The sequence below is a fragment of the Antrostomus carolinensis genome, unplaced genomic scaffold, assembly GCF_000700745.2.
Source record: "Antrostomus carolinensis isolate BGI_N321 unplaced genomic scaffold, ASM70074v2 scaffold10076, whole genome shotgun sequence".
NCBI classification, from domain to species: Eukaryota; Metazoa; Chordata; class Aves; order Caprimulgiformes; family Caprimulgidae; genus Antrostomus; species Antrostomus carolinensis.
Window position 1 is genome coordinate 157,827 of NW_010323942.1, and position 17,900 is coordinate 175,726.

General features: G+C 40.7%; 1 protein-coding gene across 1 annotated transcript in view; it reads right to left on the reverse strand.

The window, feature by feature from the left end:
- LOC104527134 (delta-sarcoglycan) overlaps positions 1 to 7,826 on the reverse strand; it is a gene marked incomplete at its 3' end in the record, with an annotated part of 162,454 nt that extends 154,628 nt beyond the window's left edge. The window contains exon 1 of the mRNA XM_010170759.1: positions 7,641 to 7,826. The remainder of the gene's footprint in view (positions 1 to 7,640) is intronic.
- Positions 7,827 to 17,900: the final 10,074 nt, after the last annotated feature.

Consider the following 17,900-nt stretch of genomic DNA (forward strand, 5'->3'; position numbering starts at 1 on the left):
ACTTGAGCTGTCCCACCAGTTAATCCAGGGTAGGTCCCACCATGGCTACTAGGTCTTGTCAAACTGGAGAGCAGCTCAGTGAGCTTCCTCTGCACTGGTGCTCATCAGTCACAGGGCAGTGGGTCACATTGGTACAGAGACCAAGAGGTAGTTAAAATCCCAGAAGAGAAGTCAGCAAAGACTGGGATGTGAGCACAGGCCCAGCATGGTTGTCCTCCATGTTTTGGTGGCACTCCTGGGGCAGCACAACAGTGCAGAGAAGGACTTACAAACTCCCTACTTCAGTTACAAATTCAGTAACACTTTGGAAGGTTCCCTCAGCTGCACTGGCAGTCAGTACCACTTCTCCCACCCAATTTCAGAAATAAAATGTGAAGTGGTCTGTAAAAAACTTCCTGAGTTCTCTTGGTTTTGTTTATATTTTCTCTACCTCAGCATGCTGGCACAGACCTTCCAGAATATCATTGGGCAGAAAGAGAGAAGCTGAGAGCCTCCAGTACCTGATAGAGGCATGAGTTCTGCCAGGGTAGCAGCATGGTCCTAAGCCTCACATTGCCTTTTACAGTCTTTAGTCAGAACACTTTGGTTCTCAGCTTCTTCATCTGCATGGATTATGGCATCATCTCAACACAGCTTGAGTGCACATCAACTTGCTGGTGCCCAGCCCAAGTCTTTATATATGACATCTGATGCAAAACTAAAGAGTTCCTTCTTACACGACATTAAGACTGGAAAGCACAACAGCATTGTGAAGACGAGGAGAGTCTCCAAAAGATTAGGGGCCAGTTCCTGAGGTGGGGGAAGAGACATATGGCTACTAATGTCAAAAGGCACCAAGCTTGTCTGGCGAGATATAAATGGAGCTACTTATGCCCCCTAGTAGAGGGGGAGAAAAAATTTTTAAAAAATCGCTATCATCAGCTGACTAGTCAGGACAAAATGACCATTTGCTATGGTGAAGGAGTAAGATGATGCCTTGCTGTGCCAGTAGGGTCTCTGCTGGCCCTGTCCCAGTCACTGGAGACAGAGACTGCCAGGGGTGTTAGCCCATCAACAGAAACGCTGCTCACTTCATTGTCTCTTTCGTCCCAGAGGCAAAAGGCACCATTTCTCCTCCCATTCATCCCCAGCTACTCTGCCTTTCCAGTTTTTGTGGTTTTCTATATATTCACTCTGGAGCTGAAACTACAAGCTGGAAAACTCCCATTAAACGATGCCAACAAGAACTCCCCACTCACAGCTAACACTTGGCTGCACACATTCTCTCTTATTTCCAAATGTTTTCACTATGTTTCAGCTTCCCTTCATTAAACATATTCATAATTATTTGCAGCACATCTAAAGAATTTGTACAACAGGTTTGTGCTTCCAAAGACAGGTTCCTGGCTGCAAAAACTCAGCATGACAGCACTAAAAAGAGGTTTGTGTCAAGCAGGAGGTAGAGCTCAGGAAGAGGAAACTGGAAGCTACACCATCATGATTTGAGTCAGTGACTTCCACCAGGCAGCAATTCAGCCCTTGACAAAATCATTGGTATTTCTTAGAACATCACCCCTCAGTTAACCATCAAATTAGTCAGGAGCTGTGAGCATTTTTCATTATAAAAATGTGCAAAGTGGAGACTTCTGGTACCTTAATTGAAAACTTGAACAGTCTAAAGGATTTTTCTGGTCTAAAGAGACACCATTAACACAGTGAAGTATCTCTGTAACATGTCACACCAGTCACTGTTGTGGCGTTGCAAGGCTGTTCGCACTGTACACTTCAACATCCTTTAGACTAAGCAAAGGCTTCATTGAACAAAGTTACAACAAATGCTGATTTCTTCAGCTAAGCCCCAAATACTCACTTACAAAGTTGTCAGGGCTTTCCAAAATCCTGACTCTTTCAGGCTTTTCACTGCATTCTACAGAACTATCTAGTATCACATTGTATCATATCTAAGGAAGGGTGTCTTTAGCACCTAAGTTGTCCTGTGCTAGTTCTGCAGTTCTCAGCTTGAGCTAGCAGGACCCAGCATGCAATTATGAGACTAGAACATCTCCTGAAGTACACACAGAGTTTTCACCAATTATTTTTGTGATCCTTAAGACAGAGGTTGTTCAGGGACAGAACTGCTCCTTTAGGTAATTACATTCCTAGGGCTACAATGTGCCTGTCAAACTCTCCCCTCTCTACATCATAGGCCAGTTTTTGTGGATCATTATGAAATAAATATGTCATTCTAAAGGATGAAAATATAACAAGCTGTAGCTCATCTGATCCTGAACGTTACCAAGTTACCACTATAAAGACACACAAACTGTTGCTCCCTGACTGCATATGGGACACAGGTGACTTCCCATCACACACACAGGCCTCTATCAACAAGGATGTGCAATTATGCTAACATTTGTCCAATTAAAGTTAAAAATTGACTATCTGGGTGGTGTCACAGCTGCAGGCAGAGCAGCTAAGACTCTAGAGCATCCTGAGTGATCAGTCCCACATGTGACATTCTTCACTAAGCTTTGTTCTGGCAACATTCCCACTATTCGAGGAAGGAAATGCAGTATTCTCCTTTTTTTCTGCGAGGCTGGATGTAAAGCTTGGAAAGCAGAAATGCCCTAACCACGTGGCAGGAGGATGGTAGTTCATTATTAATTTTCCACATGAACTGTTGGCCTCTCTCCTCTTCCTCTCTGCTAGGCTGCAAACTGACAGTGGATACTTATCCAAAAAGCAGACATGCCACAGAGCAAAAAGCATGATTATTATTAGCTAATACTTCATAGTGTGTGCTAGTCAGAAATAAGAGGTAAGCGAGCCTGAGCACAGCGAGAGCAGTACCAGTGCAAAGGCAGCCCTGCCTGAAGCTGCTTATCATCTAAGAGATGCAAAAAAGAAGGGGATAGACAAGCAGGATGTGGAGAGCAAGACAGACAGGAGAAAGCTGAAAGCAGATACAGAAACGTTCTCAGAAGAAGGTTTTGAGCCAGGTAATTTCAAAACATCTGCAGTCCAAAGAAACTCACACCCTTTTCCTCCCCAACTGGACTCTGCCCAAGACATGACCCACAGGCTGCCAAGCAGCAGTTCTGCAGAGGATAAAGCACTCCAAACTGCTTCATCTTCTGAGAGAAAGAAGCTCTGCTCCATTGAGACCTTGGTTAGCATTTTCCACACCTCAGTCTTCAAATTTCTCAAAGACCAGAGTGCTAAGTAATTACAATGAGGTTGTTGGTCCTCGCAGGACAAAGGTCTCCAGGAGAAAATAAACCACTTCTTCATCATGCTTTCTGAAGTGACACTACAAAATCAGAGTCCAGAAGGCAGAGCCACAGGCTGACAGCCCAGGAACAAGCGCATTTGGATTGCTTTGGGTAGATCCATTGATTTCTCAGTACTTCAAGAGTACAGGCAAAGGACTATTATATTACTGCTCTGTGACTGATTATCTTAAGAATCTGATGTTAGTTTTGGAGTTTCTTTCTTTTTTTTTTTTTCCTTTCTTTCAGAAATTCAACTCAGTTCTGCTGCTGCTATCAGCTTTTTAATTCATTTTACACCAAGATATTTGTTATCAGAAATTGTGCTTTGATATGTGTCAGGTTGATGATGGATCCAATAAAAGCCCTGTCAGGAGAAGCTGAGTGAATAGGGTTGCAGAAGTGGTGTCATCAAGGGAATTGATACGTTAACAGCTAGTCTGCTGATCTTGCAACAAAACATGCAAACATAATAACCATTTTATTTCCTCACCCTGGCAAAATAGTTCAGATAAACACCAGAAAACATTTACATAAATATTACTCATACAAACAAGCTCAGCATGCTCACTGATAAAAACATATGTAAAAAGCGATTCTGCATGCTGTCCTGTTTTCCTATTTAGTGTGCAAAATTCAGTTGAGAAGAATAAAGAGTTTATTCAAAATAAAACTTGGAATTTAAATTTGTGAATTCAAGCAGACATCTCGTGAATCTCCAACTGAAGTTTCCCTTCAATAATGCAGGAGGACAATTTTACTGACAGATTTTCACCCACTAGACCTGCATCCCTCCTCAAGCCACTGGAAAGTTGCATTAAGGTCTTATTTTGACATCCAAATCCACAGGCACATAAAATCAGGGTTTGTTTCTGATTTCATAAATGAAATCCCATAGAAAGCAAGACAGATTTGAAGAGAGAAATAATAACTTTTTATCAGACCACATAATATAGAGAGTGACAAAAGGACACCTGCCCACTGCTCTGCCATAGGCCAAGCAGGGCTTGAATATGCAACCTCTCTGCTTCACCTCTATCTGCCCATCATGGCTGCAGTGCTACCTCTGCACTGTTCTGAAACACCAAGGGATTTTGTTAACTTGAACTGATTTACAGAACATTTGGGGATAGTAAAAAAAGTTGAGATGTCGAGATTCAACTTTTTTCAAAGAGAAATAATATTACAGCCTAAACAAAGCAAAGGGAAAAGTTCCAAAGCAATTCACCTGAAAAAGGTGAATTACACTGAGGATTTATGTCCATGTAATGAAGACAATTAATTGCTACGAGATCCATAAAACACATTAAATGAACAGGGATTTTTCCAATTCTACTTGCAAGATAAAATTTATTAACTATGTGTAATGGCTACTTAAAAATTTTTTCTTACATATTTATTAAATGTGCTTTTTCAGCAGAACAGAGCATTTTACTAACCAGATTCTACTAATCTAAAAAATGAGTAATTTAAGGAAAAAAAAACCCAAAAACACTCTGTATGTTATCTATAGATCCATCTAAAGTAATTGCTTACACAATAATATTACCATGACCACAATTGCATAAATGCTGCTAAAAGGGAATCTACTTACCTCACACAAGCAAACAGCATTCTGTTGCAAAGATGAATGAGTTCAGCTAACATTATTTGGACATATGTTGCCATTTCCAGCAGAGATATGGAGCAAATGTGGGTCCTGATGTCATTTAGTGTTACTGTAATTACTTCATTAAAAACCCTCTACTCGGGAGAGCAGGACACATGGAACAAACCAGCTTAGATCAGAGCAATAACCTCAAATGGACCCACATCCAAATTTTGTGCTTTGCCCTAAGAAGTTGTGGATGCTCCTCCCTGGAAGTGTTTAAGGCCAGGCTGGATGAGGCTTTGAGCAACCTGATCTAGTGGAAGATGTCCCTGCTGATGGCAGGGGGGTTGGAACTAGATGATCTTTAAGGTCCCTTCCAATCCTAACCATTCTATGATTCTATAGACTCAGCTGCTCAGCCAAAGCTATCTTCATGCCTCCAGCTGTGGGTATCAGATGCACCTTTTGCCCTTGTGATTACAAGCAAATCAGAGACAGATATTTACTGCTTAGAAATGACCTAGAATTGACTCTGTTCCTTATTCATCATCTGTAAAATGGGGATAAGTAGCACTTCTTTCTGACAAGGGTTTCATGGGAACAGATAAAAGTTGATGGTAGTCAATTATTCTAGTAAGTTCGCATGAGCCCCCAAGATGAGGGGAAAGGATAAAAAAGGGTCTCAGCTACTTGAATGAACAACAGCAATGCTGCCAACTCTTTAAACTTTAGCACAATCTTCTCAATCTGCAATGTTCTTCTTAAAAGATCAAGTTTCCATAAATATGTGAGCTTTCCTTAAATAAGAAGAAAGTTTTCAGACCTGACAGTCACAAAGTAAAATGTAAAAATACAACCAAAGTCCAACCTAGAGTTTAATGCCTAAATAATAGTTTCACATAAATCAATTGTATGGAAAAAGCAATTTGTCCTCTGAAACTGTGAGGTTCTGCAACATCCTGTACAACCTCTGCACTGGAGCAATACTCACGCTGCAGTCCGAGACATGAACCTTAGACTGAGAGTTGGACTGACACAGGTGGGAAGGAAGCAGGGATCTCATCTCACCACTATCTTGCCCAAGGCAGGGTCAGCACCACAGTCACACCAGAAACCAACCATGCTGGTGCAGATCCTCTCACACACTGGGGCACCCTGAGGTATCCAGCAAAACACACATGCTCATTGCAAGGAAGGTTTACACACTTTCATCTAAAAATCTCACACAGAAACCGAGAATAAACAAATTGCTGTGATTTCTATGTTATAAAAGTGCAAAATATTTCTCTGCAAGAGTCAAGAAGCCCTCTTCATTATGAAATACCTCTCCCACAGCTTTCCTCTTTAGGTATTATAATCACAAGAGCAACAGCTTGGAAATAAAAGTGAAGATAACAAAAGTGAAGAAGATAACAAAAGCATGAGCAATGTTTAACAACCTCCTCCTCTAGAAACCGGGTGCCACCGGAGCAGACAAACAGAGCAAGTGCTGCAGCAGTTTTAATGATGGGGACCTCTTCTCCCAGACAACAGTGTTGTTTTATTGAAACGCCTGTACAAATTAACAGCATATGCTGTGGCTGGAACAGACCTTTCTTGACCCTCCACATTTAAACGTTAAGCACCTAATTTAAGCTATTCCCACCAACCTTTTCTGCAGTCACTGGAGACAGGCAATCTCCAGATCAGCAGCGCTCTGCTGAAGCATGAGAGTTTGAGCCCACAGTTTCCAGAGGTAACACTACCAGTGCAACCATATCAAAAGCAGAAGAAGAATGAATACATACTCACCTGGATGCCTCATGTTTTCTTAGAGACTTTTAAGAAAGTATTTACTTTTTTTTCCCTCCCCTCCTCTCCACTAACACCAAGTACGGGTGTTATATTGCTGCTGTATTTTTCTCAACAAGGCTATACTGCTGGTTCAGTCGTATAAGAGAAGTCAATACCCATGTGCTAAATGAAAAAGGATAGCATCATCTGATACCATTCTACTGAGAACCGGGAACCAATACTTTAAGTTTTGTTTTTTTCTTATCAGCAAACTTTGCCTTCACAGAAATAACTTGGCCTAGATAAAAGAAGCCGTAGAATCAGAGGCTGTGTTACCCTAAATGCTTCTACAGCACAAACTTTGTCCACAATATATTCCTCAATCCTGCTGCTCAATTTCTTGTTAAAAGATATGTTACACTTTGCCTCGCTACAGTTACAGCATAGCCAAGGCAGCGTTTGTGTGGATACAAGAACGTCCACACGTGCAGAAATTGTAAGTGCTATACAACAAAGGGGCTTACATATGCTTATGCAAGAAATTGGTATTATTTCTGTCCTTGGCAAACAACAAGAATATACAAAGCACAAAGGAAAGCACAGGGCTGTATTACAAGTTGGCTACTTCAGTGGGGTTTTTTTGTTGTTGTTTTTTTTTTTTAATTTTATTTTTGTCTCTGACCCTCTGAACTGCAGACATTAGTGAATCACAGCAAGTGGAGCTTTCAAAATGTGGTTGCCTATCACCAAGCATACCTCACCAACAGCAAAACAAAACCATCAGCGAGCATTGTGTTCAGTAAAGCACTTGATATAAACACACACCCCCTCAAGCCCAAGACTTTAAAAACACTTCACTCTTGATGAACATTCTCCAAATTCAGGGAGAGCAAAGGTTATTTACGAAGGCAGTATGAGCGTGGCACACATACAGCAATAATCAGAACGGCTGCTAATTTTTCTGTTTTCCCCATATATAGATATTCAGAAACAAGCAAAAAGACAACAGCAGGGAGGAAATGACATACCTTACCAAACCTGAACGTTGGACACAACTCCTTTCAGAGCAACATTGGTGTGAAGGTAAGTTCCTCAGGCGACCACCAACCACAATTCCTTTCTGAGCTCCACAGAGGCTCCAGCTCCCCCTTGTCTGTGTCCCTGAGGAAGATGCAGTGTCCTCGAGTATTTCAGAGCCTCAGCTGCGAAAGATGCTGTTCAGAAAAAGGAGAGAGAGAGGAAGGTGTGGCATTAAATTCTAGGGTCAGTTGTTTGGCAGATTCAGAACAAAACACAAGACAACATTGGATAAGAATGAAATGTCAAGGCAGGACCAAGAGTCTGTGACAATCCATCATGAGTGGCACCTTTGGAGGGCAATCTTTGAATTCAAGAACTGTGGTGCAAAGCTATTCTTGCTTTACAGTATTTTAATAGTGTCCCTACACCAGAAAATGAATGCCAGCCTGGCTGCTTTTTATTCCAGTCTGATATCATAGTAAGTAATACACTTCTCCATAGGGAGTATTTTAATTCATTATGGCATTTCTGCAGAATAACAGGACTTTCATATTAAAAGCAGAGACATAGCCTCACTCTTACTACTCTGCACTGTTAAAATGTCTCTCATTCAAGGAATTCAAAACTCCTAAACAGGCAATCATGATAGGACCTTAGAGCTGATGGGAAGCAGTAACTGTCAGCCCAACACCCAGCAACAGGTTCCTGAAGTTCAGTCTCCAAAGCAGTTGTCAGAGACTGGTAAACAGCCCAAGGTTTTCTGGGAGGGTAGAGGCTCATCAACATTACATTTTCTAGCTCACTATCACTTCTGGACATGCTCGAAGGACCATTCGTCCCCCACCTGGACAACACAGCCAGTGAAGTAAGACCAGGCAGAGCAGCACAAAGTAGGTGAGGACTGAGCAAAGAGCAGGATCTGACCTCCCTGGATCAGACACACACACTGATGAAGGTTGTGTCCTTCAACCAAACTCAGTGATGTTTTTCTAACACTAACTGAACACAGCAGCTGTGAACATATTCTAACTTTGCCTAGAAAAGCAAAAAGAGCAAAGAAAAAAGAAAAAAAAAAGATATACAGACATATTTATTCCTTAGAGGTCTCCTCCACAGGAGAAAGCCTGTGGCAGCTTGAAATACCACAAAATCCCATTACATCTTCACAAAAAATCCTGAACCCATGAACAGGTTACAGCTATCTGGAAAACCCATTAGCTTTTGGGCTTGCAAGAGGGAAGATTTCGGTAATCAGCGTGTAAAACTGTCCGTACTGAAAGTCAGCATCATACTACTTTTTTCATATATAAATATATATATGATTTTTACCAAAAGTCCACATAGCAAGCATGATCACACGGATCAGAACAGCCAAATATATTAACTTTATTTAGTACTAATTACTTCACTGGACCTTGAATAACTGGTTTATGTTACATACAACACCTAAAGGCTCAGAAGTGGAACAGCTTGTGTGGTACCTACAACAGGAGTCAGGAAAGCAGAGCCCAGCACTACATTTCTTGATACACATTTTCAGACATTCTGTCTCTCTTGACCTCAAACACGGAGGACAAAAGTGGACCTTCACAGTTCCTGTCCTCTTCCAGGGTAACCATGAAAAATCAGACTGCCAACTGAAATAGCTGTTGAATGACTTACGGGTATAGAAATGGCTGATGCTGCAGTAGTTTGATCTGCAGGTAGCAGCAAGACCTAATTCTACTGCTTTTAAGGGATTTCTGTCTCTAGAGACCACAGTTACAATTACTTTTTCATTTTTGCTCATAAATTGTAACGCAAAACAGTCACAAAGAAAATCAGCTGTACATTTTTGTGCATTAACTATTGCATCAGCTGAGTTGAGAACTAGAAGTAACAATAACAGGACTAGATCATCATTGCAAGCTGAGTGCAGGAGCCTGGTCTCAGGTTGGAAACGATGTACTTTGAAATCTCCTATTTAGTACAGCTTGCCAATGCTCATCGGAAGCAAATTGCCCTGATAAGAAGTCGGCACGTTGCCTTAACAAGCTGCTATGCCTGCGCATAGAGTTTCTGTACTGTCTGAATTCTTGCACTGCTGGGTGGATCATAAATGACAGTACAGGCAGAAGCATGCAATTCCAGCTCTTGATGAAGACAAAAAAAAAAAAAGCTTCCCACACTCCTAACCCCTGCCATTATGGGAATGAGAGCACAGCAGCAGCAAGCTGGAAAATGTTGCTGCTGATCAGTTGCTTGATCCGGACTAGAAGTGTGGAGTACTACCAGCATCCAATAATGCAGGAGGAGGGGAAATAACAGGAGGTGTGGACATGGATGTGGAGGAAAAAACATCTTTAGTCATGACAAAATGCAACGACCATGCACTGTTGCCATCTCTCTGATACAAACACTTGTTATCGATATCCCTCACCCTCATGCTGCCACATCATGCAATGAAATCTGTGGCCAGGATTCCCATGAGCATCAAGGTACAGATGCTCCAGCCTGAATGCAATGTGCTGCCTTCCATGCTCTGATGACATGCATTGCACAAATATAGAGGGAGGGAGGCAGACCAGGGATCATTCCTAGTAAGCAATATAGTAGTTAAAAGGCTACTAAAAATAATGCAAGGAAACCTTCATGACCTATAATTTGTTCAGAACCTTCTATGGGGAAAAAGAGGGAAAAAAAAAAAAAAATTAAAAAAAAAAGGTATGTATATCAGTCCCTGCACAATTTTGCAGAAAAACCCGTTCACATTCAGTAAGCTGCTACTGCTTGGTGATCAGTGCCCTAGCAGGTTTCCCTCTCACAGTCAAGGAACCTGGAGAGCCCATCACACAGCTCCCAAAATGCTCCTCGGACCTCCTTGCCTTTGGGCAGCCCTAGTGAGGATCTGCCCTGTGGGCTGGAGAAGCCCAGGCTGCTGGTGGGCTGCAGAGCTACTGCCCAAGCCCAGAGCCCTGGGACAAGCTCATGGCTGCAGAGTGAGACAGACACCAGAATCCCTGATGAAAACACCCACAATTTCAGTCTGTAGCTACTGTAGGAGCTGGAGTTGCTCCTACCTGAAACAAAACCAGGTCTGAACTTACTGAAATGCCCCCAGAAGTGTGCTGGATGAGGCTTTGAGCAACCCTGTCTAGTGGAAGGTGTCCCTGCTCATGGCAGGTGGGTTGGAATGATCTTTAAGTTCTCTTCCAGCCCACGCCATTCTTTCATTCTATGATCTATGTACTAGAAACACCACAATTTCAGTTAATTTTGATTTTAAAATTCTGTGCTCCCCTCCATCTCCCTTGTTCAGATGTGTGGAGGTAACTTCCGACAAACTATGAATCACTTTCATTATCCCACCACTTCAGATTTTTACATTCAGTTTCTGGAGCCCTGGATTAAATATTCAGGTGCATTCCTAAATTAACATAGTTAAGTGGTATCAGATCAGTCTTCAAGTCACAAAAGCAGGCATATAGCGATTCCCATTAATCAGAAAAGGCAGACAAGACATTTTGCCAGTAAAAAGATAGTATTTTCCTTGAAGGAGTCTCAGTCCTTTACTGATAGAAATCATGAATTATACAAAATAACTATACACATTAGATGTAACAAATCAGATCAAATATTAAATTTGAAGACACCACTTCTACCTTGAGATGTTCCCAGACCACAAATCAATGAAAGTTGGGACAGTCTCTCACAGGAAGCCTTGCTATACCTTTGCCCTGTTCTCACACCTTTCTTTAGGCATCAGCTATTGGTCACCATCAGGGTGAGGACAGGAGCCAGATGGACCCTCATCTGACGCCGCATGGTCATCCTCGTATTTGGGTGCCAATACAGCTTAAGGTGCAGCTTGGGCCTTGTAGCTAGATATTACAATATTGGTGAGCATTTGGACAGAGCAAAAAGAGGTATCTAGAAGCTGAATTACATATTTGCAAACAAATATTACACTACCGTAGATATTCAAATTAGTATTAGTTTGTCTCATCAAAAATCAATTACAACCTACCTCACTGCAATTGAAGAAATTAGTTGGGCATAGAAAAGATTAAATATTTAAAGAGTCTAGTGACTTAAAAATAACTGAAACCATATCGCCTTGCTTACCTATAACATTTCTTTTATTTTTACTGCTAATATGACCATTAAGAAATCAAAATTCCCTATGTGTGCACATCCATGCAGACATGTATGACAGAGGCATATGTAACATGTTCCTATATAGTCTCATAACAAAAAAAGTAACTAAACTTGGGTAAACATGTTCGACTAATACAGAGGAGCTCTACTGGTAGAGTCAGAAGAAAGGCTGTGAAACAGGCAAGGAAAAACACATTTCTATTGCTAAGTATTTAACAAGGTCAACCTCCTCTGTAAGTGCAGGAGAAAAGATCCCACAGCAGACTCTGAACACCGCAGGGGATTATACCAATTCATTAGCAGGTATATCTTCTAATTACAGCCTTGGACATTAGTCCCCATACAGCTGAGCAGGCAACAGCTGCTGCGTTTTGCCACATCCTCGGGACTGAGCTCACTGTTTTCTACTGAGCTTCAGGACAGCGTGGCTTAACACAATCCCACCACGCTAGCTCCAGCCAAAAGCAAGGGTATTTGGTTTTCTCAAAGGATGCTCCCGACTCCTCACAGCTAAAAGCTGAAGAGGAGCCAGCTTCTATATCTTATGAGATTGGTTCCTCTGCTCCTGCTGTGTCAAAGAGCTGTAAGATCAACAACTCATCCTGTCAGCTCCATCTCTGGTAAAGATCTCACATTAATTTAGCGTAAAAGGTGACGCTGGTGAAGAAGAAAATAAAATGAGACTTTGAATCCCTCCTTCCAGAAGGCTAATGGTAAAAAATTGGTGGCAATGCAACTTTGGCACCTTTCCAACTACAACACTTAGAGCATTGCCCACAACTGTGTCCCAGACATACTTTGTCATTCATAATGGCTCAGTACAAAACATAAATAAAACAGAAGTCGCCAGCACTACTGGCACTCAGCTGTTTTGAGGCTTTTTTTTTTTTTTTTCCTTCTCTGCCAACAAAACAAACAGTGAAATAGCAGAACTGCAATTCAAGTGATAACGTCTGCGAGTGGGAAATCTGATGGAGGATGGTGGTGTGATTAAATTCCTCGGGAATTAAGTCAATTAAAGAATGCAGGCAATAAAATCATTAATACATTGACTGAGATTGATATAATGGAATACCGTGATGTTGCTGAACATCTGCATTGGTTTTTGTCATCCAAGTGCAAACTAAGGGTATCCAGGAAAAAGGAAGCAAGAGCAGGGGTTAACTATGCTTGTTTTATGAACTATTCCCATCATAATTGTACTAATGTTAACATTACAGGGTTCAAAAGTATGATTAATATCTCAAAGGGTTAGAAAATGCTAAGACACTGCACAAGTCTTGCTGCTGCTGCTGCTGCTGCATACGAGTAAATAATGACTGAAAGTGGAATCCAAGAAATTCAGTGGAAATACTTCCAATTTGAAATAAGACATGCATGTTGAAGAAAGGCACTTACATTAATGAAGGCTCCTTCTCAAGTTCAAAATCATTAAGTTGAAGGCTCCTGTCTAACTCTCTAGCTACTAACACTGCAATATACTATTAAGTTTTTTTATTACTATTACTCCTACTGCTACTCCAGTCTGGTTACACTATAAAATAAGATCTCTTGGGCTCCTCAGATTCAGACATTAACATCTGCCCTTGTGCTGAAGCTGTTTCTTAAGATTATTGTTTCTCCTGTCAGTTCAATTGTAAGCAATGATAAAGTTACAGCAATGCATATGTCCTTCACAAATAATCCTTTCAAAGGGTTGGAAGCACATTTGTGGAAAAAAAGCAATGCTTAACTGATTTCCTGGATTTAGGAGACAATGAGTATCAAACAGCTTGCACTTAACTGGTCAGACCTTAAAATAATTGAGTAATGAAATAAACCCAGTTCTTCCAACAAGAGCGGACAAGGTTATATCAGAGGCAGCTGTGTGACACAATCTTTGCTTATATGACAGTATCTACTCTTAACTGAAAATGGGAATTAACTAGAAAACTATCATTTCATTCATCTTAGTATCACAGTTAAACCGTGAGCCTTAAAATTTGTCAATACACGCAACAATGCAGAATAAATTATGTTAACCATGGAAAAACATTAATTTTATACCCATTTCAAGATACAACTTCTACACATGCAAAGTTAGTGCACTGAGACTCTTCTAAGATATATTTTCTACATTCTGTAATTCAGGTACATTCCAGGACAAAGAACACTGTTTATTACTAGAAGGTTCAAATACCTCTGGATCTCTTTACCACAGCTGATAGCACATAAGTGGATTGTATTACAGGATGGGGACATGACAGCATAAGCTTTTTATAAATATATTGTACTTCTCTTTCTCTGTATCAAAGATATTAGCTTGACCACTCTTAACTTTAATCTCATTTGTACTCAGTGCATTTGTATTTTGACACTCAAAACTGACTTCTCTTTATCTCCTTCAGACTTGCTTTCACCTTCCTTTTGCCTTTTTATTTTTATGTATTTATTTTATTTTATTTTCATTCAGGGACTCTCTTTTAAATACTTCACATGGAATTTCCCGACAGTTCTGGCACTAGTGTCTCTCTGCTCTCACTGGAATCAGTACAATTTATTACTGGCTTGCTTTAAAATTGGTCATAAGAAACAACTACCTTTGCTGCCCTAATCTGTTCCTCTTCAGAGACACTCTGCTTTGTGTTACTGCCATTTATAACCTGTTTTCTGTTGGAAAATGAGTAAGTAAATGCATATCTCCATCTACTGTTAAATGTCATTGCTAAGCAAACTTTTCATCCTTTACTACTTATCTCTAAAATTATTTATTTAACTCTGTAATTTTATTTTTTTTTACCTCTGTGGAACATATTGGGATAAACTGGTGTAACAAATGTTAAAGAAAATACAAGTTTATTGGATTCTGTGGCACCTGAAGGACACTATTTTTTTTTTTTTTTTACCTCTGTGGAACATATTGGGATAAACTGGTGTAACAAATGTTAAAGAAAATACAAGTTTATTGGATTCTGTGGCACCTGAAGGACACACGGCTGTCAGTCAGCTGTCAACCCAGAATCTGAGCAGGGTTTTCCATTATAAATTCAGATTGTTATTCTCAATGTTTTTATTTTAAAAGCCACATATAGCCTCAAACTCTGACGCATTACCTGGGAGTCTAAAATGTGATTCTCCTTTAATGCTTTAAATCAAGTTTAGTTGTATCAATAAAAAAACCCTGTTTCTAATCACTTTCCAAACTTTGAATAGTTTTATCAGATAAATTAGTGGTATACAATGCGCTGTCACTCTGAAGTCCCACGCATTGCTGTAGTTTTACACTATTACAACCCATGGGAAAGGTAAGAGTCAACCAAGTCCATAAATGACACACAAAGGCAGCGTCTCTCAGTGCACACATCTGATACGTCAGTCTGAAAAGTACATCAAATTCATTGACACTTGAAAAACACCAACTTAACTTCTGAAATGTAGCTTTTCCTATGTGGATCATGTATTTGAAGAAAAATAAACTCAACCTGAGCTGGAAAGCAGCATAAAAGCCTTTGGGGGTTGGAAGAGAAGACCTTTAAAAGTCCCTTCCAACCCAAACCGTTCTATGATTCTATGAAATCTCTAGAGCCCTTTAAGTGCTTTAATTTCAGCCACTGGTACAGAAAGGACAGAGCTGGGAGGAGACAGAGGAAGGCATGCAGAGGTCTGGCAGAACATCAGGGAGGATGCAGGGTTGAATGGATGCCTGCAGCAGCTTATAAGGGCTGGGTGAGTGCACTGGAGAGCCAAGAAAAAGCCAAAGCAGATCTGGGGCTGCAGGATGTCAGAGCTTTCTAGGAGAAGTGTCAGGAGTTTGGAGAAAGCTGATGCAAGTTAAGATGGACCACAAGGAAACAGGAGTGCTTACAAGCCCCAGAAATTGGCCTTTTGGTACATAGCCACCAACACATTTGCAATTGCAAATCAAGACTCTCTTAATGTCTTCTCCCCTTTCCAAGGGCATACGTTGCTCCAGTCTATGCTTTCTGGACCAGGCCAGCTAGTCTTACACGCTGAACTACAGAAAACCATCAAAAATGAGTGCAAGGCAATGAGCAATCCAGTACTGATGCAGAAAGCATCCCTGCCACAGACTCCCCATGAGAAAGATCTTGAGTTCACCCACGTAAACAACTCCTGCTGTCTGCTCTCAGAGAGAAAAGGTTAGATGGACTTTTCCAACAAGTCACCAAACTATCTGAAATACTCTCATCTACCCATAAAATAAGGCAGTGTCACACTGCTTCAGTCAGTAAGGCTGGCTTCCTTTGCTTGTTGTAAATCCTAACGAACAGAGCAGAAATACAGCACCCAGCAGGCTGCACGGCACAGCCAGCCTGAACAGCAAGTATCTGAGCTGCCTTCAATCTCATTAGGTGCTCAGTAGTCTCAGAGCAATCTCTCGATTTGTGCTGAAAACCAAAGCAGCTAAAAGTAGACTATCAAATGTAAAGGAGTTAGAATAATCTTGTTATGAAATACACTGAATTCTCCTCAGACATAGCTCAAGACTGCTGACTCCGTCTGAAGTCCATGATTAGTAGACCCCAGCCAGAAATATGTCACTCAGTCCAGGTAGAGCTTGTCATGAGATGAAAAGACTCATTTAGCCACTGTCAGCAAAGAAATCATACAATGCACCTGAACCCCATCTAAATCTAGACATGGCCAAAGTATAAAAATGAAATACTGATTGAAACTATTCATTACAGGACAACATTTGAGACAGAAATCAGCCTCATGACTGATAAAAATTTTCATTTTCTCTAGACACACACTGACATAGAGAGTTAGTAGTGCTTACAAGATAACTGCCTGTGCCATCAGGTGCTTGGATCCCCAAACTCTCTTCCACTCCCAGTTCATCATGCCAGCAAGTAATTATATTCAATTAAAATCGCTTTGGAAAGATGAACCCATAGAAAACAAGCATGAGAGTTCAGTATGCTTTGCCTCTTTTTAAAGTCTTTCTAAAACCCCAAATAATAATAACATCAAAACCATACTGCAATTCTATATGTATTTAAGTCAATTAGCACAAATTCATCTCCGTCTGCTCATCCATAAACAACTGGATACTGCAAAAAAGCCTACAGCTAACTATCTGCATAGCCCTACCAATGTCTTGAACAACACTAAAACAAAGTTCATTGACCTGAATTTATCTCTGGTGTAACTTCACTGTCTTCAGTGGGCTTTTGCCAGTGGTAAACTTGCCCACTGGGTTCTGGGACATGAAACGACTATAAAATCACAGCTTGTAGAAATGTCAATGAGCAGGTTTGGATGTGGGCAAGACTGTGCATCAAGAAACTCTTCTCATCACAAATCTGCAAACCTTTGGCAGTGCAGTCTACAAAACGCTGCTCTTGGAAACATTTTCAAGAGCTAAAAATAGACTGCTCAGCCCGTGATAAATTATAATCTGCGAAGGCTGCAAGACTAGAAATGTTTATAGCCCTGGGTTTTCAGTGGGGGGTTCAGGACTTCTCTGACTAGAGACAAATTTTCAGAGATCAAGTCTCCATACATATGTGTGTGCGTACGTGTCTATACGTGCATGTTAGAGTCACTTCTTCTGGGTTCTTCCTGTTTCTAAAGAAAAGTAGTATTTTTAAAAGTCACAAACTGACATCATTCAAAGAAACTGAAATGCTCTGTGAATGTAAAAAAAGAAAAAAAAAAAGAAAGACCCCAGTTCATAGTCTCATATCCCTGAAGCTTCTAAGTTTCAGAAGCCATATGGTTTCAGATGCCCCTTAACTGTCTCTCACAAATGATTTCAGAAATCTTGATGCAACCTCCTGAACTCTTGAGCCAACCTGAAGTTACAGCCACACGCTCTGTTCTTCAGGAAAAGCTACTGAAAAGGCTGAATACTGCCAGCTCTGACCATACGAGTTACGTATTCCTACTAACTCATCTGCTCTTCTTAAGAAAAGCATTACCACTCTGCTTGCTTGCTAAACTGGAAGGATGACATAGGAAGATGGCACATGCACATCACAATAAATAAGAAGCAATAAGTAGAGGGGGGAAAAAAGTATGATCAAATTCTCAGCTGGTGCAAGTCAGCCTGGAGTTTTTTTAAGTTAATGACTACAGAGCAATTTTTATCTTTTCAGATCCATATCACACATTTTATTTTTGCAATC